Source organism: Leuresthes tenuis, unplaced genomic scaffold (assembly GCF_036924035.1).
Source record: "Leuresthes tenuis unplaced genomic scaffold, fLeuTen1.0.hap1 SCAF_86, whole genome shotgun sequence".
Classification (NCBI taxonomy): Eukaryota; Metazoa; Chordata; class Actinopteri; order Atheriniformes; family Atherinopsidae; genus Leuresthes; species Leuresthes tenuis.
Genome location: NW_027325440.1, coordinates 188,473 through 211,801, shown reverse-complemented (window position 1 = coordinate 211,801; position 23,329 = coordinate 188,473). Strand labels below are relative to the sequence as shown.

The window sequence follows — 23,329 nt, the reverse complement described above, 5'->3', positions numbered from 1 at the left end:
AGTCTTATCATTTTTTTTATAAAGTAGAGTCACTATTCCCACTCTAAAACTGTCAGGCAGTCGGTCGAGTTTTTCAAAATCTTTAAAAACATCTAAAATGTCTGATGATAAAAGGTCCCAATAGGTCAGATAGAATTCTGCAGGAAGCCCGTCTAAACCCGGAGCTCGACTTCTCTTAAAACCGGTTAGGCATTTTTTTAACTCTAAAGCAGTAAAATTCTGTGTCAAGTGTGCATTCTCTTTTACGGTTTTGTCAACGAATTTTAAGATTTCTGCCGATGTTTCCAAGTGCACTGGTTTCTCTTTGTACATGTTACTATAAAAGGTATGTACAGTTTCAATCATCTCTTGTGTGGATTTTGTTAAAAACCCATCTTCTCTTTTTAGATTTTGAATACACTCCTTTTTATTTATAACTTTCTTTCTTTTTCACCTTCCTCAATTTCCTGCTCCCTGCTTCTTACAAAAATTCCTTTACTCTTTATTTCTGCTAAAACTGACATTTCCTTTTTGACATCTTTGATTTTTTCTTTAAAGTCTATGCCACACTGATTTAGTTTAAAGTAGCGCTGTAAGCGTTTATGTAGTCCCATCATACATCTATTCTCTTTCCTTTTTTTACGTTTACCTTGCTGTTTAAAAAAAGTCTGGGTCGTTTCCTTCACCATTTCCCACCATTGTGCATGTGTTTCGTAGAGGTCTTGAAGGGTCTGCCACTCTTTATAACATTCCCTGTACTGACTGACTATGATTTCATCCTCCAACAGGGAACAGTTGAGTTTCCACAGACCACTTCCTACCGTCACACCAGAAGGGGGTGAAAGGGTGCAGGAGAGCATAAGGTGGTCTGAAAAGAAAACAGGGGTTAATCTAACATCAGTGGGTGGGCAATCTCTAGTAAAGAAATAATCAATGCGAGAGGCTCTGGTGCCATCATGACTAAACCAGGTGAAGCCCTCCTCTCTGGGATGCATGGTTTTAAAACAGTCAGTAAGCTTAAAATCCCTGCATATGCCCTGAAGTAAAATCGAAGTCTTATCCACTTTAAAATCTACCCCTGCTCTTTTTCTATCTTTCCTGCTCAAGATACAGTTAAAATCCCCTCCTACAACTAAAGGTACTTGCCCTAGCATGTAAAGCTGTATATCTTCTAAAAGGTCATACCTTTCATTTTTTCCATTGAAACCATAAATATTTAAGAGGTTAAAGTCTTGCCCCATAAAATTCAAGTGTGCTAAAAGTGCCCGTCCGTCTCTCACCACTGTGCTACCTTTCACCAGAACATGCGGATTTTTAATTAGAATGGCCACACCATCATTTTTATTTTGATTTGAGCCACTCCATATCGATAAATGGGGCCACATTTCCTCCCATTGTCTATGGTTTTTTAAAAAAGGTAGTCCACATTCTTGTATTAAAAACACATCTGATTTTATGGAGTCTAAGAAGGATAAAATACTCTGGGCTCTTGTCTTTGATTTCACACTTCTCACATTTAGTGTTGAGAAGGTGAGAACCATTAAAAGCATAAAGGAAAGTAGGTATGTCATTTTCGTTTTTCTAAGTTATCAAAACAAATTACACACAGGTTATTTCTTGGGAAACTAGCTCTTCCTTCATTTCTTTAGGTGAAAAGTGAGTAGGGTGATCTATATTTCCTTTTCGGACTCTCGGTGTTGGCCTCTGACGCAATGTTGCATTTAACTTTGAGTCCCTGGGGGTTGATTGCAGAGCTGAAGTTAAAAAGGAGACCTCATTTGGTGAGTCGGAGGGGAAGACTCTAGGTTCTTCCACTGAAGAACTGTCTGAAAGGGACCTAACCCTTCCCCTCTTCTCTGATACCACTGGGGAATCAGAGGCTCAGATGCCGTCCTCTTCGGCTGTTGACCTTCGGGGAGGTGAGTATCTTCACTAGACTCACCTGTCTGCTCTTCCTCCTCATTTAGCGTAGCTCCACCCTCTGCCTGTGAATTCTCACAGACTTCAACACTGAGTGGTGAGGCCTCTACAGGCCCCTCCCCTTTTTGCTCCTCACTTCCAATCCAAGCTTTTGGCGGGAAGTTTGAATTTATTGGGTCAACCTCTTCACTTTGTTCACCAACTGCCACCTTTGGTCCTTCTCTTTGTTGGCTTGACTGTGGCTTTACCGTCTTTAATTTGTTGGCAAAAGATTTAGGGCAATCTCTGAAGAGGTGATTTAATTCTCCACAGAGATTACATTTCCTGCCATTTGGACACTCTCCAAAAGTTTGCCCAATTTCTCTGCTCTTCCCACATAACACCTTGGTACAAGCCTCAAACAGGTGCCCATGCTCACCACACTTGCGGCAGGACTTGGGCTGCCCCTGGTAGTGGATGTAACCTCGGTTTTCAAGGTGGCCAGAGTGTCGCCCACCCGCTGCACTGAGCACTCTTCAGCCCTTTAAAATGGTATAACTTTGCACTCCCGCATGCTCCAGCAAGCACCATTCAAGCAACAACTTTACACTCCAGCTTCGAACATCGGCAAGGTCGCAACAAGTAAGGCGACTCTACTCAGAGAAGTCACTCTGCACAGTAACAAGATTTCTTTTGCACAGACAGAAAGGGCTTCACCCGCAAAGGTAAAGCCTGCCAAAAATAGAAACAACTCATTAGTGCTGCTCTCCACAGAAATCTTTAGTAAAAGGCGAAAGACTTGTACGTTATGAAGAGAAACCAGAGTACGATTATCCGTCACTGCGGGAGCAGGGCATCAGGCTAGTTGGCATAGCCACCTTCCCCATGGTGAGCTTTGCTTGGTTGAGACGCTTGCCCCCCCCCCCCCTTGCTCCTCGGCTGACCAACTAGGAACAATCGGGCCCTATTCGATGGCTGCCTTGTCTTTTACTCTGTGCAAAAGACAAGGCAGCAACAAAAACACCACGAGAATCCCGTATTGAGGCTTTGTTCTGATCGCTCATTCGGTGTCGCGTTTCTTTCAAGCAATTCTCCCGGTTAGCCCACACTCGGCTCGCTCCCATAGCCGTGCTAAAGTCTACTTCGCATTCACTCTCTTTTCTCAGCAGACTCTTGGGATTTTATCTATAAAATGAATTCCTTCACTCAAACTATGTGAAAACTGCTTTGTCCTTGATATTTACCATGTCTAGAAAGATTTAAACAAAAAAAACAACGTTGTACTTTGCAGTAAAAGAAAGAGCAAATCTAAAGTTTCAGGAATCCGAGAATAAGCTTACTTTCATGAGTTCTTCACGATTTCGGATTTTGCTATAAAATGAATTCCTTCACTCAAACTAAATTAAAACTGCTAAACCGCTAATCTGTTATATGTAAGGCAGATGTCAAATTCACCGAAATAGGATCAAAGGGTATTCGGCCAATCGAGCTGTAGCAGCTTCGGTAAAAGAGTATAAGTTGAAGAGTTTGTGAATAAAGGTGTGCGCACACATAGTGTGCTGTACGAAAATAGGCAGGGAGCAATGCCGGCTGGGGTATATGTTCTTGTATGTTGGCTGACTGTTTGATTTGAATGTGTTGTGTAAGTGTCCTGTTGAATGTTACATGTTTGGGCTTTGACACGCTTCACTGTGGTTGTTAACTGTGTGGTGTGTCCTGAAATGTTATATGTTTGGGCTGTTTGACATGCTTAATGCTTGTCAGTAGCTACCCACTTATTCATATATAGCAACTGACAACATAAGAAGTCCGGACATACTTTGATAGTAGTTGTAGAAGTATCCTTATTGATAATAGATAAACTAATTCATAGTGATAGAACAGTAGATGAACAGGTGCTTGCACATGTCTCACGAAAATAAAATGGGTGTATGATTGCTGACGGCACAGCAATACTGCCAAACTTATGAGTTCTTGTGGCAAACTTGATTCAGTGTCTTGACGTGTATACGCTGTTTCGCTGACTTGATTGTCACAAGAAACAAAGTGTGTTTGATAAGATCCGACCATTTTATTACGGGAGGATCAGTATGTATGGATTCTGATGTGACTGATAAACCCATTCGTATCTTAAGCATAATCTAATACGTGAGACAACGCCCTGGCACACGATAAAAAAAAAAAAAGAGAGAGAGCGGTTTTGTGTCCCCACAGTCCATAATGTAGAAAAGAGAGAGAAAAAGCCTTTCTGATTTGGTGTGTGTGCTCATAGTGCAGAGTGTAGAGAAAAGAAAGCCGTTTTGGTGTCACGGGTGTTGTGACTTACACACACACATTTCTAAATTGAGAAAGGAAATTATTTTAGAGGAAGCACTAGAGTTTAGATCCCACATTTGTTGATAGGCATTCATTTATTTCTTCACTTCTGATGAAGTTTCAACAATAAACAACAAACTTTGTATTATGAGAAAGAACCAGACTCATTCTTCAGGAATCCGAAAATAAGCTGTATTTTATGAGTTATGCACGAATTCGGATTCTCCTATAAAACGAATTCACTAACTCAAACCAAGTTAAGACTGCTTTGTCCTTCATATTTATTCATGTCTAATCAAGTTTCAACGATAAACAACGTTGTACTTTGTAGAATTAGAAAGAACTTCTTCAGCAATAAGCATCTCTCGACATATGACGAAATACAGATTTTGCTATAAAATTAATTCCTATCAGCCTGACTTAAAACTGTTTGTCCTCCTTATTTATCCACTTCAAATCAAGTTTCAACAATTAAAAAAAATTTGTAGTTTGAGAAAGAACAACTTAATCTTCAGCAATCAGTATAAAAAGAGGTGCAAATGCCAACCATACATACCTAAAAGGTGGAGCGGAAGTATTCAGCTGCAAGTAGGTGTGAATGTTCGACCATAATTTGTAAAAAGTGGGTAAGAAAAGGTTCGAATGCCCGACTATATATTAACAAAAGCGGGAGGAGAGGTCTTCGGATGAGAGTGGGTGAGAATTTCCAACCATAATCTATAAAATACGGTGAAAAAAAATATGTGAATGCCTCATAGAACACTAAAAGCGGAAGTGTTCGGCTGCAAGAAGGTGTGAATGTCCGACTATATTTGGTGAAAAGCAGGTGAAGCAAGGTCTGAATGCCCAACCTTACATCATCAAAAGCGAGATCAGAGGTGTTTGGCTGCAAGAAGGCCATAGTTTTCCAAAAGCGGGTAAGGTGCGAATGTCCGACTAAATATCAACAAAATTTGGGGCGGAGGTCTTCGGATGCAAGTGGGTGTGAATATTCCACCATACAAGTATGGTGGAGAGGAAGCTGTGAATAGCCGACCATAGTTTGGAAAAAGCGGGTAAGAAAAGGTTTGAATGCCCGAACATACACCATCAAAAGAGGGAGCGGAGGTGTTCCGCTGTACGAAGGTGTGAATGTCCGACCATAGTTGGTAAAAAGCGGGTAAGAAAAGGTTAAAATACCCTACTGTACACAATCAATAGCGGGAGCGGATGTGTTCGGCTACAAGAAGATGTGAAAGTCCGACCATGGTTTGTAAAAAGCGGGTAAGAAAAGGTGCGAATGTCCGACAATGTATGATCAAAAGAGAGAGTGGAGGTTTTCGGATACAAGAAGGTTTGAATTTCCCACCATAGTTTGTAAAAAGCGGGTAAGAAAAGCTTCGAATGCCCGACTATACACCATCAAAAGCGGGAGCAGAGTTGTTCCGCTGTAAGACGGTGTGAATGTCCGACCATAGTTGGTAAAAAGTGGGTAAGAAAAGGTTAAAATACCCGACTGTACACAATCAATAGCGGGAGCGGAGTTGTTCGGCTACAAGAAGGTGTGAAAGTCCGACCATGGTTTGTAAAAACCGGGAAGAAAAGGCTCGAAAGCCCGACTATACACCATCGAAAAGAAGGTTTGAATGTCCATCAATAATTGCTTTAAAACAAGAAAGTAAATTTTCGAATATCAAACCGCACATGATCATAAACGGGAGAGGAGGTGTTCGGCTGCAAGATATTGTGAACGTCCGACCAAAGTTTGTAAAAAGCAGTTAAGAAAAGGTTCGAATATCTAACCAAACATAATCAAAAGCGGGAGCAGAGCTGTTCGACTGCAAGTAGGTGTGAATGTCAGATCATAATTTGCAAAAAGCTGATGAGAAAGGGTGAGAATGCCCGACTATACACCATCAAATGCGGGAGCGGAGTTGTTCGGCTGTGAGTAGGTGTGAATGTCCGACCATAATTGCTGAAGAATGTGTTAGAAAAGGTAAGAATGCTGGACCATACATCATCAAAAGCGGGAGAGGTGGTGTTCGGCTGCAAAAAGGTGTGACTGTTTGACTAAAGTTTGTAAAAAGAGGGTAAGACAAGGTGCGAATGCCTGACAATGTATGATCAAAAGCGGGAGCGGAGGTGTTCAGCTGCAAGAAGGTCTACATGTCCATCAATAATTGCTAGAAAACATGAAAGAAACTTTTCGAAAATCAAACCGCACATGATCATAAGTGGGATAGGAGGTGTTCAGCTGCAAGGTGTGAATGTCCACCCATAATTCCTGAAAAATGGGCAAAAAAAAGGTGTGAATGCCCAACCATACATCATCAAAAGCAGGAGTGGAAGTGTTCGGCTACAAGAAGGTGTGAACGTCCAACCAAAATATGTAAAAAGAAGTTAAGAAAAGGTTCGAATATCCAACCAAACATAATCAAAAGCGGGAGCAGAGCTGTTCGACTGCAAGTAGGTGTGAATGTCAGATCATAATTTGCAAAAAGCTGATGAGAAAGGGTGAGAATGCCCGACTATACATCATCAAATGTGGGAGCGGAGTTGTTCGGCTGTGAGTCGGTGTGAATCTCCGACCATAATTGCTGAAAAATGTGTTAGAAAAGGTAAAAATGCCGGTCCATACATCATCAAAAGCGAGAGAGGTTGTGTTCGACTGCAAGTAGGTGTGAATGTCCAGCCATAATTACTCACAAACGGGTAAGAAAAGGTGGTAGCCAGACCATATATGATCAAAACAGGGAGCGGAGGTGGTTCAGCTGCAAGAAGGTTTGAATGTCAAACTAAAGTTCAAATATATTAACAAAAGCGGGAGGAGAGGTCTTCGGATGAGAGTGGTTGAAAATTTCCAACCATAATGTATAAAATGCGGTGAAAAAAAAGGTGTGATAGAACACTAAAAGGTGGAGCGGAAGTGTTCGGCTGCAAGAAGGTGTGAATGTCCGACTATATTTGGTGAAAAGCAGGTGAAGCAAGGTCTGAATGCCCAACCTTACATCATCAAAAGCAAGATCAGAGTTGTTTGGCTGCAAGAAGGCCATAGTTTGCCAAAAGCGGGTAAGGTGCGAATGTCCGACTAAATATCAACAAAATTTGGGGCGGAGGTCTTCGGATGCAAGTGGGTGTGAATATCCCACCATACAAGTATGGTGGAGAGGAAGCTGTGAATAGCCGACCATAGTTTGGAAAAAGCGGGTAAGAAAAGGTTTGAATGCCCGAACATACACCATCAAAAGAGGGAGCGGAGGTGTTCCGCTGTACGAAGGTGTGAATGTCCAACCATACTTGGTAAAAAGCGGGTAAGAAAAGGTTAAAATACCCGACTGTACACAATCAATAGCGGGAGCGGATGTGTTCGGCTACAAGTGTGACAGTCCGACCATGGTTTGTAAAAAGCGGGTAAGAAAAGGTGCGAATGTCCGACAATGTATGATCAAAAGAGAGAGCGGAGGTTTTCGGATACACGAAAGTTTGAATGTCCTACCATAGTTTGTAAATAGCGGGTAAGAAAAGGTTCGAATGCCCGACTATACACCATAAAAAGCGGGAGCGGAGGTGTTCCGCTGTAAGATGGTGTGAATGTCCGACCATAGTTGGTAAAAAGCGGGTAAGAAAAGGTTAAAATACCCGACTGTACAAAATCAATACCGGGAGCGGAGTTGTTCGGCTACAAGAAGGTGTGAAAGTCCGACCATGGTTTGTAAAAAGCAGTTAAGAAAAGGTTCGAATATCCAACCAAACATAATCAAAAGCGGGAGCAGAGCTGTTCGACTGCAAGTAGGTGTGAATGTCCAGCCATAATTACTCACAAACGGGGGAAGAAAAGGTAGTATTGCCAGACCATACATGATCAAAACAGGGAGCGGAGGTTCAGCTGCAAGGTGTGAATGTCTGACTATAGTTTGTAAAAAGCGGGTAAGACAAGGTGCGAATGCCCGACAATGTATGATCAAAAGAGAATGCGGAGGTGTTCGGCTGCAAGGTCTGAATGTCCAACCATAATTTGTAAAAACCGGTTAAGAAAAGGCTTGAAAGCCCGACTATACATCATCAAAAGCGGGAGCGGAGGTGTTCAGCTGCAAGAAGGTGTGAATGTTCGACTAAAGTTTGTAAAAAGCTAGTAAGACAAGGAGCGATGTCCCGACATTGTATGATAAAAAGCGGGAGCGGAGGTGTCCAGCTGTGAGTAGGTGTGAATGTCCGACCATAATTGCTGAAAAATGTGTTAGAAAAGGTAAGAATACTGGACCATACATCATCAAAAGCGGTAGAGGTGGTGTTCGGCTGCAAGAAGGTGTGAAAGTCCGACAATGGTTTGTAAAAAGCGGGTAATAAAAGGTTCGAATGCCCGAATATACATCATCAAAAGCGGAAGCGGAGGTGTTCGGATGCAAGAAGGTGTGAACGTCCGACCAATGTTTGTAAAAAGCAGTGAAAAGCGAGAAAAAGCTTTTCGTGAGTTCTGCATGATTTGGGATTTTGCTTATAAAATGCATTACTTCACTCAAACCATGTTAAAACTGATTTGTCCTTCATATTTACCATGTCTAGAAAGATTTAAACAAAAAAACAACGTTGTACTTTGCAGTAAAAGAAAGAGCAAATCTAAAGTTTCAGGAATCCGATTATAAGCCTGCTTTCATGAGTTCTGCACGATTTCGGATTTTGCTATAAAATGAATTGCTTTGCTCAAACCAAGTTAAAACTGCTTCACACCTACTTGCAGTCGAACACCTTCTCATCCACTTATGATCATGTGCGGTTGGGCTTTCGCACCTTTTCTTACCCATTTTTCAGTAATTATGGGTGGACATTCAGACCTTCTTGCAGCCGAAAACCTCCGCTCCTCTTTTGATCATACATTGTCGGGCATTCACACCTTGTCTTACCCGCTTTTTACAAACTTTAGTCGGACATTCAAACCTTCTTGCAGCTGAACCACCTCTACTCCCTGTTTTGATCATATATGGTCTGGCAATAGTACCTTTTCTTACCCGTTTGTGAGTAATTATGGCTGGACATTCACACCTACTTGCAGCCGAACACAACCTTTGATGATATATGGTCCGGCATTCTTACCTTTTCTAACACATTTTTCAGCAATTATGGTCGGACATTCACACCTACTCACAGACGAACACCTCCGCTCCCACATTTGATAGTGTATAGTCGGGCATTCTCACCCTTTCTCAACAGCTTTTTGCAAATTATGATCTGATATTCACACCTACTTGCAGTCGAACAGCTCTGCTCCCGCTTTTGATTATGTTTGGTTGGATATTCGAACATTTTCTTAACTGCTTTTTACAAACTTTGGTCGGACGTTCACACCGTCTTGCAGCCGAACACCTCCGCTTCCGCTTTTGATGGTATATAGTCGGGCATTCGAGCCTTTTCTTACCCGCCTATTACTTACTATGGTTGGACATTCAAACCTTCTTGTAGCCGAACACATCCGCTCCTGCTTTTGATGATGTATGATTTGGCATTCGCACCTTTTCTTACCCATTTTTCAGTAATTTTTGGTCGGACATTCAGACCTTCTTGCACCTGAACACCTCTGCACCCGCTTTTGATGGTGTATAGTCGGGCTTTCGAGCCTTTTCTTCCCCGATTTTTACAAATTGTGGTTGGACATTCAGACCTTGCAGCCGAAAACCTCCGCTCCCTCTTTTGATCATGTGTGGTCTTGAAATACTATCTTTTCTTCCCCCGTTTGTGAGTAATTATGGCTGGACATTCACACCTACTTGCAGCCGAAAAACCACCTCTCCCGCTGTTGATGATGTATTGTCCGGCATTCTAGTCTTTTCTATCACATTTTTCAGCAATTATGATCTGACATTCACACCTACTTGCAGTCGAACAGCTCTGCTCCCGCTTTTGATTATGTTCGGTTGGATATTCAAACCTTTTCTTAACTGCTTTTTACAAACTTTGGTCGGACGTTCACACCTTCTTGCAGCCGAACACCTCTGCTTCCGCTTTTGATGGTATATATTCGGGTATTCGAACCTTCTCTTACCCGCTTTTTACAAACCATGGTTGGACTTTCATACCTTCTTGTAGCTGAACAACTCCACTCCTGCTTTTGATGATTTATGGTTGGACATTCGCATCTTTTCCTACCCATTTTTCAGTAATTATGGGTGGATATTCACACCTTCTTGCAGCTGAACACCTCCTCTCCCGCTAATGATCATGTAAGGTTTGATATTCGAAAATTTTCTTTCATGTTTTAAAGCAATTATTAATAGACATTCACACCTACTTGCAGCCGAACACCACCTCTCCCGCTTTTGATGATGTATGGACCGGCATTCTTACCTTTTCTAACACATTTTTCAGCAATTGTGGTTGGAGAATCACACCTACTCACAGCCGAACAACTCCGCTACCGCATTTGATGGTGTATAGTCGGGATTTCTCACCCTTTCTCATCAGCTTTTTGCAAATTATTCTCTGACATTCACACCTACTTGCAGTCGAACAGCTCTGCTCCCGCTTTTGATTATGTTTGGTTAGATATTCGAACCTTTTCTTAACTGCTTTTTCACAAACTTTGGTCGGACGTTCACACCTTCTTGCAGCCGAACACCTACGCTTCCGGTTTTGATAGTGTATATTCGGGCATACGAACCTTTTCTTACCCGCTTTTTACAAACCGTGGTCGGACTTTCACACCTTCTCTTAGCTGAACAACTCCGCTCCGTCTTTTGATTGTGTACAGTCGGGTATTTTAACCTTTTCTTACCCGCTTTTTACCAACTATGATCGGACATTCACACCGTCTTACAGCGGAACACCTCCGCTACCTCTTTTGATGGTGTATGTTCGGGCATTCGAACCTTTTCTTACCCGCTTTTTAAAACCAGGGTCGGACTTTCACACCTTTTAGTAGCCGAACAACTCCGCTCCCGCTATTGATTGTGTACAGTCGGGTATTTTAACCTTTTCTTACCCGCTTTTTACCAACTATGGTCGGACATTCACACCTTCTTACAGCGGAACACCTCCGCTCCCTCTTTTGATGGTGTATGTTTGGGCATTCGAACCTTTTCTTACCCGCTTTTTACAAACTATGGTCGGACATTCAAACCTTCTTGTAGCCGAACACATCCACTCGTGCATTTGATGATGTTTGGTTGGGAATTCGCACCTTTTCTTACCAATTTTTCAGTAATTATGGGTGGACATTCACACCTTCTTGCAGCTGAACACCTCCTCTCCCGCTTATTATCATGTGCGGTTTGATATTCGAAAATTCTCTTTCATGTTTTCTAGCAATTATTGATGGACATTCAGACCTTCTTGCAGCTGAACACCTCCGCTCCAGCTTTTGATGGTGTATAGTCGGGCTTTCGAGCCTTTTCTTCCCCGGTTTTTACAAACCATGGTCGGACTTTCACACCTTCTTGTAGCTGAACAACTCCGCTCCCTCTTTTGATTGTGTACAGTCGGGCATACAAACCTGTTCTTACCCGCTTTTTACAAACTATGGTCGGACATTCAAACCTTCTTGTAGCCGAACACATCCACTCTTGCTTTTGATGATGTATGGTTGGGCATTCGCACCTTTTCTTACCCATTTTTCAGTAATTATGGGTGGATATTCACACCTTCTTGCAGCGGAACACCTCGTCTCCCGCTTATGATTATGTGCGGTTTGATATTCGAAAATTTTCTTTCATGTTTTATAGCAATTATTGATGGACATTCATACCTTCTTGAAGCCGAACACATCCACTCCTGCTTTTGATGATATATGGTTGGGCATTCGAACCTACTTGTTGCCCGTTTTTCATTAATTATGGGTGGACATTCACACCTTGTCGCAGCCAAACACCTCCGCTCCCTGTTTTGATCATGTATGTTTTGACATTCTCACCTTTTCTCACCTGCTTTTTACTATTGTCGGTCAATCACAGCTTCCTCTCCACCATACTTGTATGGTAGGAAATTCTCACCCACTCTCATCCGAAGACCTCTCCTCCCGCTTTTGTTAATATTTAGTCGGGCATTCGAACCTTTTCTTACCCACTTTTTACAAATTATGGTCGAACATTCACACTTACTTGCAGCTGAATACTTCCGCTCCACCTTTTAGTCATGTATGGTTGGCATTTGCACCTTTTGTTACCCTCTTTTTATACTTATTGCTGAAGATTAAGTTGTTCTTTCTCAAACTACAATTTTTTTTTAATTGTTGAAACTTGATTTGAAGTGGATAAATAAGGAGGACAAACAGTTTTAAGTCACGCTGATAGAAGAAATTAATTTTATAGCAAAATCTGTATTTCGTCATATGTCGAGAGATGCTTATTGCTGAAGAAGTTCTTTCTCATTCTACAAAGTACAAAGTTGTTTATCGTTGAAACTTGATTAGACATGAATAAATATGAAGGACAAAGCAGTCTTAACTTGGTTTGAGTTAATTAATTCGTTTTATAGGAGAATCCGAATTCGTGCTTATTTTCGGATTCCTGAAGAATGAGTCTGGTTCTTTCTCATAATACAAAGTTTGTTGTTTATTGTTGAAACTTCATCAGAAGTGAAGAAATAAATGAATGCCTATCAACAAATGTGGGATCTAAACTCTACTGCTTCCTCTAAAATAATTTCTTTTCTCAATTCAGAAATGTGTGTGTGTAATGTGTGTTTTTTTTTTTGATTGTGTGCCAGGGCGTTGTCTCACGTATTAGATTATGCTTAAGATACGAATGGGTTTATCAGTCACATCAGAATCCATACATACTGATCCTCCCGTAATAAAATGGTCGGATCTTATCAAACACACTTTGTTTCTTGTGACAATCAAGTCAGCGAAACAGCGTATACACGTCAAGACACTGAATCAAGTTTGCCACAAGAACTCATAAGTTTGGCAGTATTGCTCTGCCGTCAGCAATCATACACCCATTTTATTTTCGTGAGACATGGGCAGGCACCTGTTCATCTACTGTTCTATCACTATGAATTAGTTTATCTATTATCAATAAGGATACTTCTACAACTACTATCAAAGTATGTCCAGACTTCTTATGTTGTCAGTTGCTATATATGAATAAGTGGGTAGCTACTGACAAGCATTAAGCATGTCACACAGCCCAAACATATAACATTTCAGGACACACCACACAGTTAACAACCACAGTGAAGTGTCAAAGCCCAAACCTTCAACAGGACACTTACACAACACATTCAAATCAAACAGTCAGACAACATACAAGAACATATACCCCAGCCGGCATTGCTCCCTGCCTATTTTCCTACAGCTCACTATGTGTGCGCACACCTTTATTCACAAACTCTTCAACTTATACTCTTTTACCGAAGCTGCTACAGCTCGATTGGCCGAATACCCTTAGATCCTATTTCGGTGAATTTGACATCTGCCTTACATGTAACAGATTAGCGGTTTAGCAGTTTTAATTTAGTTTGAGTGAAGGAATTCATTTTATAGCAAAATCCGAAATCGTGAAGCACTCATGAAAGTAAGCTTATTCTCGGATTCCTGAAACTTTAGATTTGCTCTTTCTTTTACTGCAAAGTACAACGTTGTTTTTTTTGTTTAAATCTTTCTAGACATGGTAAATATGAACGACAAAGCAGTTTTAACATAGTTTGAGTGAAGGAATTAATTTTATACATAAAATCCAAAGAGTCTGCAGAGAAAAGAGAGTGAATGCGAAGTAGACTTTAACACGGCTATGGGAGCGAGCCGAGTGTGGGCTAACCGGGAGAATTGCTTGAAAGAAACGCGACACCGAATGAGCGATCAGAACAAAGCCTCAATACGGGATTCTCGTGGTGTTTTTGTTGCTGCCTTGTCTTTTGCATAGAGTAAAAGACAAGGCAGCCATCGAATAGGGCCCGATTGTTCCTACTTGGTCAGCCGAGGAGCAAGGGGGGGGGGGGGCAAGCGTCTCAACCAAGCAAAGCTCACCATGGGGAAGGTGGCTATGCCAACTAGCCTGATGCCCTGCTCCCGCAGTGACGGATAATCGTACTCTGGTTTCTCTTCATAACATACAAGTCTTTCGCCTTTTACTAAAGACTTCCGTGGAGAGCAGCACTAATGAGTTGTTTCTATTATTGGCAGGCTTTACCTTTGCGGGTGAAGCCCTTTCTGTCTGTGCAAAAGAAATCTTGCTACTTTGCAGAGTGACTTCTCTGAGTCGCCTTACTTGTTGCGACTGTGCCGATGTTCGAAGCTGGAGTGCAAAGTTGTTGCTTGAATGGTGCTTGCTGGAGCATGCGGGAGTGCAAAGTTATACCATTTAAAAGGGCTGAAGAGTGCTCAGTGCAGCGGGTGGGCGGAGGTGCAACGTGACACTCTGGCCACCTATGGCCATAAAAAGAACACTGCTACAAGTGCGCATTGTGCCAGCAAGGGCCCTCGGACCTGAAACAGTGGACAGTTATCGCTTCTCAGCCTTTTGGCTAAGATCAAGTGTAGTATCTGTTCTTATCAGTTTAATATGTCCTCTATACGAGGACAACATATTAAATGGATTTTTAAGAATAGGAGTTGAAAAAGAAGCTTGCTCCGTTCACTCCAAGCCTCGACCCGGTACTGCAGTGCCGCTGGGAACGGTGCGCTCTCCTCTGCTCTTGTGAAAAAGCAAACAGCGGTGCAGGATGGAAGTTTCAGGGAGCCCAAGATGAAACTTTCTTTTAATCTGCTGAGAAAAGAGAGTGAATGCGAAGTGGACTTTAACACGGCTCTGGGAGCGAGCCGAGTGCGGGCTAACCGGGAGAATTGCTTGAAAGAAACGCGACACCGAATGAGTGGTCAGAACAAAGCCTCAATACGGTGTTCCCGTGGTGTTTGTGGCTGCCTTGTCTTTTGCACAGAGTAAAAGACAAGGCAGCCATCGAATAGATTGTTTCTACTTGGTCAGCCGAGGAGCAGGGGGGGGGGGACAAGCGTCTCAACCAAGCAAAGCTCACCAAGTAGGAACAATCGGGCCCTTTTCGATGGCTGCAACACCTGAAAGAGATATTGATGCGAGACCCGATCAAATGCTTTTTCAAAGTCTAAATTTAAGATGACAAGCCGGGTGTTTCTGTCTCTAGCGTAATCAATGATGTCTCGAATCAGTACGAGGCTGTCGGTGAGTTGTCTCCCTGAGATGGCACAAGCTTGGTCTGGGTGAATTACCTCCTCTAAAACAGAGGACATCCGTGTCGCTAAAACCTTGCTAAAAAGTTTACAGTCAAAGTTTAAAAGTGTGATGGGCCTCCAATTCTTTAGGTCAGTCTTATCATTTTTTTTATAAAGTAGAGTCACTATTCCCACTCTAAAACTGTCAGGCAGTCGGTCGAGTTTTTCAAAATCTTTAAAAACATCTAAAATGTCTGATGATAAAAGGTCCCAATAGGTCAGATAGAATTCTGCAGGAAGCCCGTCTAAACCCGGAGCTCGACTTCTCTTAAAACCTGTTAGGCATTTTTTTAACTCTAAAGCAGTAAAATTCTGTGTCAAGTGTGCATTCTCTTTTACGGTTTTGTCAACGAATTTTAAGATTTCTGCCGATGTTTCCAAGTGCACTGGTTTCTCTTTGTACATGTTACTATAAAAGGTATGTACAGTTTCAATCATCTCTTGTGTGGATTTTGTTAAAAACCCATCTTCTCTTTTTAGATTTTGAATACACTCCTTTTTATTTATAACTTTCTTTCTTTTTCACCTTCCTCAATTTCCTGCTCCCTGCTTCTTACAAAAATTCCTTTACTCTTTATTTCTGCTAAAACTGACATTTCCTTTTTGACATCTTTGATTTCTTCTTTAAAGTCTATGCCACACTGATTTAGTTTAAAGTAGCGCTGTAAGCGTTTATGTAGTCCCATCATACATCTATTCTCTTTCCTTTTTTTACGTTTACCTTGCTGTTTAAAAAAAGTCTGGGTCGTTTCCTTCACCATTTCCCACCATTGTGCATGTGTTTCGTAGAGGTCTTGAAGGGTCTGCCACTCTTTATAACATTCCCTGTACTGACTGACTATGATTTCATCCTCCAACAGGGAACAGTTGAGTTTCCACAGACCACTTCCTACCGTCACACCAGAAGGGGGTGAAAGGGTGCAGGAGAGCATAAGGTGGTCTGAAAAGAAAACAGGGGTTAATCTAACATCAGTGGGTGGGCAATCTCTAGTAAAGAAATAATCAATGCGAGAGGCTCTGGTGCCATCATGACTAAACCAGGTGAAGCCCTCCTCTCTGGGATGCATGGTTTTAAAACAGTCAGTAAGCTTAAAATCCCTGCATATGCCCTGAAGTAAAATCGAAGTCTTATCCACTTTAAAATCTACCCCTGCTCTTTTTCTATCTTTCCTGCTCAAGATACAGTTAAAATCCCCTCCTACAACTAAAGGTACTTGCCCTAGCATGTAAAGCTGTATATCTTCTAAAAGGTCATACCTTTCATTTTTTCCATTGAAACCATAAATATTTAAGAGGTTAAAGTCTTGCCCCATAAAATTCAAGTGTGCTAAAAGTGCCCGTCCGTCTCTCACCACTGTGCTACCTTTCACCAGAACATGCGGATTTTTAATTAGAATGGCCACACCATCATTTTTATTTTGATTTGAGCCACTCCATATCGATAAATGGGGCCACATTTCCTCCCATTGTCTATGGTTTTTTAAAAAAGGTAGTCCACATTCTTGTATTAAAAACACATCTGATTTTATGGAGTCTAAGAAGGATAAAATACTCTGGGCTCTTGTCTTTGATTTCACACTTCTCACATTTAGTGTTGAGAAGGTGAGAACCATTAAAAGCATAAAGGAAAGTAGGTATGTCATTTTCGTTTTTCTAAGTTATCAAAACAAATTACACACAGGTTATTTCTTGGGAAACTAGCTCTTCCTTCATTTCTTTAGGTGAAAAGTGAGTAGGGTGATCTATATTTCCTTTTCGGACTCTCGGTGTTGGCCTCTGACGCAATGTTGCATTTAACTTTGAGTCCCTGGGGGTTGATTGCAGAGCTGAAGTTAAAAAGGAGACCTCATTTGGTGAGTCGGAGGGGAAGACTCTAGGTTCTTCCACTGAAGAACTGTCTGAAAGGGACCTAACCCTTCCCCTCTTCTCTGATACCACTGGGGAATCAGAGGCTCAGATGCCGTCCTCTTCGGCTGTTGATCTTCGGGGAGGTGAGTATCTTCACTAGACTCACCTGTCTGCTCTTCCTCCTCATTTAGCGTAGCTCCACCCTCTGCCTGTGAATTCTCACAGACTTCAACACTGAGTGGTGAGGCCTCTACAGGCCCCTCCCCTTTTTGCTCCTCACTTCCAATCCAAGCTTTTGGCGGGAAGTTTGAATTTATTGGGTCAACCTCTTCACTTTGTTCACCAACTGCCACCTTTGGTCCTTCTCTTTGTTGGCTTGACTGTGGCTTTACCGTCTTTAATTTGTTGGCAAAAGATTTAGGGCAATCTCTGAAGAGGTGATTTAATTCTCCACAGAGATTACATTTCCTGCCATTTGGACACTCTCCAAAAGTTTGCCCAATTTCTCTGCTCTTCCCACATAACACCTTGGTACAAGCCTCAACCAGGTGCCCATGCTCACCACACTTGCGGCAGGACTTGGGCTGCCCCTGGTAGTGGATGTAACCTCGGTTTTCAAGGTGGCCAGAGTGTCGCCCACCCGCTGCACTGAGCACTCTTCAGCCCTTTAAAATGGTATAACTTTGCACTCCCGCATGCTCCAGCAAGCACCATTCAAGCAACAACTTTACACTCCAGCTTCGAACATCGGCAAGGTCGCAACAAGTAAGGCGACTCTACTCAGAGAAGTCACTCTGCACAGTAACAAGATTTCTTTTGCACAGACAGAAAGGGCTTCACCCGCAAAGGTAAAGCCTGCCAAAAATAGAAACAACTCATTAGTGCTGCTCTCCACAGAAATCTTTAGTAAAAGGCGAAAGACTTGTACGTTATGAAGAGAAACCAGAGTACGATTATCCGTCACTGCGGGAGCAGGGCATCAGGCTAGTTGGCATAGCCACCTTCCACATGGTGAGCTTTGCTTGGTTGAGACGCTTGCTCCCCCCCCCTTGCTCCTCGGCTGACCAACTAGGAACAATCGGGCCCTATTCGATGGCTGCCTTGTCTTTTACTCTGTGCAAAAGACAAGGCAGCAACAAAAACACCACGAGAATCCCGTATTGAGGCTTTGTTCTGATCGCTCATTCGGTGTCGCGTTTCTTTCAAGCAATTCTCCCGGTTAGCCCACACTCGGCTCGCTCGCCGTGTTAAAGTCTACTTCGCATTCACTCTCTTTTCTCAGCAGACTCTTGGGATTTTATCTATAAAATGAATTCCTTCACTCAAACTATGTGAAAACTGCTTTGTCCTTGATATTTACCATGTCTAGAAAGATTTAAACAAAAAAAACAACGTTGTACTTTGCAGTAAAAGAAAGAGCAAATCTAAAGTTTCAGGAATCCGAGAATAAGCTTACTTTCATGAGTTCTTCACGATTTCGGATTTTGCTATAAAATGAATTCCTTCACTCAAAGTAAATTAAAACTGCTAAACCGCTAATCTGTTATATGTAAGGCAGATGTCAAATTCACCGAAATAGGATCAAAGGGTATTCGGCCAATCGAGCTGTAGCAGCTTCGGTAAAAGAGTATAAGTTGAAGAGTTTGTGAATAAAGGTGTGCGCACACATAGTGAGCTGTAGGAAAATAGGCAGGGAGCAATGCCGGCTGGGGTATATGTTCTTGTATGTTGGCTGACTGTTTGATTTGAATGTGTTGTGTAAGTGTCCTGTTGAATGTTACATGTTTGGGCTTTGACACGCTTCACTGTGGTTGTTAACTGTGTGGTGTGTCCTGAAATGTTATATGTTTGGGCTGTTTGACATGCTTAATGCTTGTCAGTAGCTACCCACTTATTCATATATAGCAACTGACAACATAAGAAGTCCGGACATACTTTGATAGTAGTTGTAGAAGTATCCTTATTGATAATAGATCACTAATTCATAGTGATAGAACAGTAGATGAACAGGTGCTTGCACATGTCTCACGAAAATAAAATGGGTGTATGATTGCTGACGGCAGAGCAATACTGCCAAACTTATGAGTTCTTGTGGCAAACTTGATTCAGTGTCTTGACGTGTATACGCTGTTTCGCTGACTTGATTGTCACAAGAAACAAAGTGTGTTTGATAAGATCCGACCATTTTATTACGGGAGGATCAGTATGTATGGATTCTGATGTGACTGATAAACCCATTCGTATCGTAAGCATAATCTAATACGTGAGACAACGCCCTGGCACACAATCAAAAAAAAAAAAGAGAGAGCGGTTTTGTGTCCCCACAGTCCATAATGTAGAAAAGAGAGAAAAAAGCCTTTCTGATTTGGTGTGTGTGCTCACAGTGCAGAGTGTAGAGAAAAGAGAGAAAAGAAAGCCGTTTTGGTGTCACGGGTGTTGTGACTTACACACACACATTTCTGAATTGAGAAAGGAAATTATTTTAGAGGAAGCACTAGAGTTTAGATCCCACATTTGTTGATAGGCATTGACTTGATTGTCACAAGAAACAAAGTGTGTTTGATAAGATCCGACCATTTTATTACGGGAGGATCAGTATGTATGGATTCTGATGTGACTGATAAACCCATTCGTATCTTAAGCATAATCTAATACGTGAGACAACGCCCTGGCACACAATCAAAAAAAAAACACACATTACACACACACATTTCTGAATTGAGAAAAGAAATTATTTTAGAGGAAGCAGTAGAGTTTAGATCCCACATTTGTTGATAGGCATTCATTTATTTCTTCACTTCTGATGAAGTTTCAACAATAAACAACAAACTTTGTATTATGAGAAAGAACCAGACTCATTCTTCAGGAATCCGAAAATAAGCTCTATTTTACGAGTTATGCACGAATTCGGATTCTCCTATAAAACGAATTCCTTAACTCTAACCAAGTTAAGACTGCTTTGTCCTTCATATTTATTCATGTCTAATCAAGTTTCAACGATAAACAACGTTGTACTTTGTAGAATGAGAAAGAACTTCTTCAGCAATAAGCATCTCTCGACATATGACGAAATACAGATTTTGCTATAAAATTAATTCCTTCTATCAGCCTGACTTAAAACTGTTTGTCCTCCTTATTTATCCACTTCAAATCAAGTTTCAACAATTAAAAAAATGTTGTAGTTTGAGAAAAAACAACTTCATCTTAAGCAATCAGTAGGGTAAGAAAGGGTAAGAAAAGGTGCAAATGCCAACCATACATCACTAAAAGGTGGAGCGGAAGTATTCGGCTGCAAGTAGGTGCGAATGCCTGACAATGTATGATCAAAAGAGGGAGCGGAGGTTTTCGGCTGCAAGGTCTGAATGTCCAACCATAATTTGTAAAAACCGGGGAAGAAAAGGCTCGAAAGCCCGACTATACACCATCAAAAGCGGGAGCGGAGGTGTTCGGCTGCAAGTAGGTGTGAATGTTCGACCATAATTTGTAAAAAGCGGGTCTGAAAAGGTTCGAATGCCCGACTATATATTAACCAAAGCAGGAGGAGAGGTCTTCGGATAAGAGTGGGTGAGAATTTACAACCATAATCTATAAAATGCGGTGAAAAAAAAGGTGTGAATACCCCATAGAACACTAAAAGGTAGAGCGGAAGTGTTCGGCTGCAAGAAGGTGTGAATGTCTGACCATAGTTTGTAAAAAGCGGGTAAGAAAAGGTTCGAATGCCCGAACATACACCATCAAAGGAGGGAGCGGAGGTGTTCCGCTGTAAGAAGGTGTGAATGTCCGACCATAGTTGGCAAAAAGCAGGTAAGAAAAGGTTAAAATACCCGATTGTACACAATCAATAGCGGGAGCAGAGTTTTTCCGCTACTAAAAGGTGTGAAAGTCCGACCATGGTTTGTAAAAAGCGGGTAAGAAAAGGTGTGAATGCCCGACAATGTATGACCAAAAGAGGGAGAGGAGGTTTTCGGCTGAAACAAGGTCTGAATGTCCATCCATATTTTGTAAAAATCTGGGAAGAAAAGGCTCGAAAGCCCGACTATACACCATCAACAGCTGGAGCGGAGGTGTTCAGCTGCAAGAAGGTCTGAATGTACATCAATAATTGCTAGAAAAAATGGAAGAGAATTTTCGAATATCAAACCGCACATGATCATAAGCGGGAGAGGAGGTGTTCAAATGCAAGAAGGTGTGAATGTCCACCCATAATTCATGAAAAATGGGTAAAAAAAAAGGTGCGAATGCCTAACAATACATTATCAAAAGCAGGTGTGAATGTCAGATCATAATTTGTAAAGAGCTGATGAGAAAGGGTGAGAATGCCCGACTATACACCATCAAATGCGGGAGCGGAGGTGTTCGGCTCTGAGTAGGTGTGAATGTCCGACCATAATTGCTGAAGAATGTGTTAGAAAAGGTAAGAATGCTGGACCATACATCATCAAAAGCGGGAGAGGTGGTGTTCGGCTGCAAAAAGGTGTGACTGTTCGACTAAAGTTTGTAAAAAGAGGGTAAGACAAGGTGCGAATGCCTGACAATGTATGATCAAAAGCGGGAACGGAGGTGTTCAGCTGCAAGAAGGTCTACATGTCCATCAATAATTGCTAGAAAACATGAAAGAAACTTTTCGAAAATCAAACCGCACATGATCATAAGTGGGATAGGAGGTATTCAGCTGCAAGGTGTGAATGTCCACCCATAATTCCTGAAAAATGGGCAAAAAAAAGGTGTGAATGCCCAACCATACATCATCAAAAGCAGGAGTGGAAGTGTTCGGCTACAAGAAGGTGTGAACGTCCAACCAAAATATGTAAAAAGAAGTTAAGAAAAGGTTCGAATATCCAACCAAACATAATCAAAAGCGGGAGCAGAGCTGTTCGACTGCAAGTAGGTGTGAATGTCAGATCATAATTTGCAAAAAGCTGATGAGAAAGGGTGAGAATGCCCGACTATACATCATCAAATGCGGGAGCGGAGTTGTTCGGCTGTGAGTAGGTGTGAATCTCCGACCATAATTGCTGAAAAATGTGTTAGAAAAGGTAAAAATGCCGGTCCATACATCATCAAAAGCGAGAGAGGTTGTGTTCGACTGCAAGTAGGTGTGAATGTCCAGCCATAATTACTCACAAACGGGTAAGAAAAGGTAGTAGCCAGACCATATATGATCAAAACAGGGAGCGGAGGTGGTTCAGCTGCAAGAAGGTTTGAATGTCAAACTAAAGTTCAAATATATTAACAAAAGCGGGAGGAGAGGTCTTCGGATGAGAGTGGTTGAAAATTTCCAACCATAATGTATAAAATGCGGTGAAAAAAAAGGTGTGATAGAACACTAAAAGGTGGAGCGGAAGTGTTCGGCTGCAAGAAGGTGTGAATGTCCGACTATATTTGGTGAAAAGCAGGTGAAGCAAGGTCTGAATGCCCAACCTTACATCATCAAAAGCAAGATCAGAGTTGTTTGGCTGCAAGAAGGCCATAGTTTGCCAAAAGCGGGTAAGGTGCGAATGTCCGACTAAATATCAACAAAATTTGGGGCGGAGGTCTTCGGATGCAAGTGGGTGTGAGAGGAAGCTGTGAATACCCGACCATAGTTTGGAAAAAGCGGGTAAGAAAAGGTTTGAATGCCCGAACATACACCATCAAAAGAGGGAGCGGAGGTGTTCCACTGTACGAAGGTGTGAAGTTAAGAAAAGGTTAACTTGAATGTCCAACCATAGTAAGTAATAGGCGGGTAAGAAAAGGCTCGAATGCCCGACTATATACCATCAAAAGCGGAAGCGGAGGTGTTCGGCTGCAAGACGGTGTGAACGTCCGACCAAAGTTTGTAAAAAGCATTAAGAAAATGTTCGAATATCCAACCAAACATAATCAAAAGCGGGAGCAGAGCTGTTCGACTGCAAGTAGGTGTGAATATCAGATCATAATTTGCAAAAAGCTGTTGAGAAAGGGTGAGAATGCCCGACTATACACTATCAAATGTGGGAGCGGAGGTGTTCGTCTGTGAGTAGGTGTGAATGTCCGACCATAATTGCTGAAAAATGTGTTAGAAAAGGTAAGAATGCCGGACCATATATCATCAAAGGTTGTGTTCGGCTGCAAGTAGGTGTGAATGTCCAGCCATAATTACTCACAAAC

General features: G+C 41.9%; 4 non-coding genes across 4 annotated transcripts; 2 read left to right on the top strand and 2 right to left on the bottom strand.

The window, feature by feature from the left end:
* Window positions 1-2,592: 2,592 nt before the first annotated feature.
* LOC140286367 (U5 spliceosomal RNA) lies at window positions 2,593-2,706 on the bottom strand. Its single transcript, XR_011911197.1, has one exon. It is a non-coding gene; the product is annotated as a U5 spliceosomal RNA (small nuclear RNA).
* An 11,485-nt stretch (window positions 2,707-14,191) lies between these two features.
* LOC140286358 (U5 spliceosomal RNA) lies at window positions 14,192-14,305 on the top strand. The gene has a single exon (XR_011911189.1). It is a non-coding gene; the product is annotated as a U5 spliceosomal RNA (small nuclear RNA).
* A 303-nt stretch (window positions 14,306-14,608) lies between these two features.
* On the top strand, window positions 14,609-14,792 carry LOC140286377 (U2 spliceosomal RNA). The gene has a single exon (XR_011911205.1). It is a non-coding gene; the product is annotated as a U2 spliceosomal RNA (small nuclear RNA).
* A 3,245-nt stretch (window positions 14,793-18,037) lies between these two features.
* Window positions 18,038-18,151, bottom strand: LOC140286366 (U5 spliceosomal RNA). Its single transcript, XR_011911196.1, has one exon. It is a non-coding gene; the product is annotated as a U5 spliceosomal RNA (small nuclear RNA).
* Between the last annotated feature and the right edge of the window lie 5,178 nt (window positions 18,152-23,329).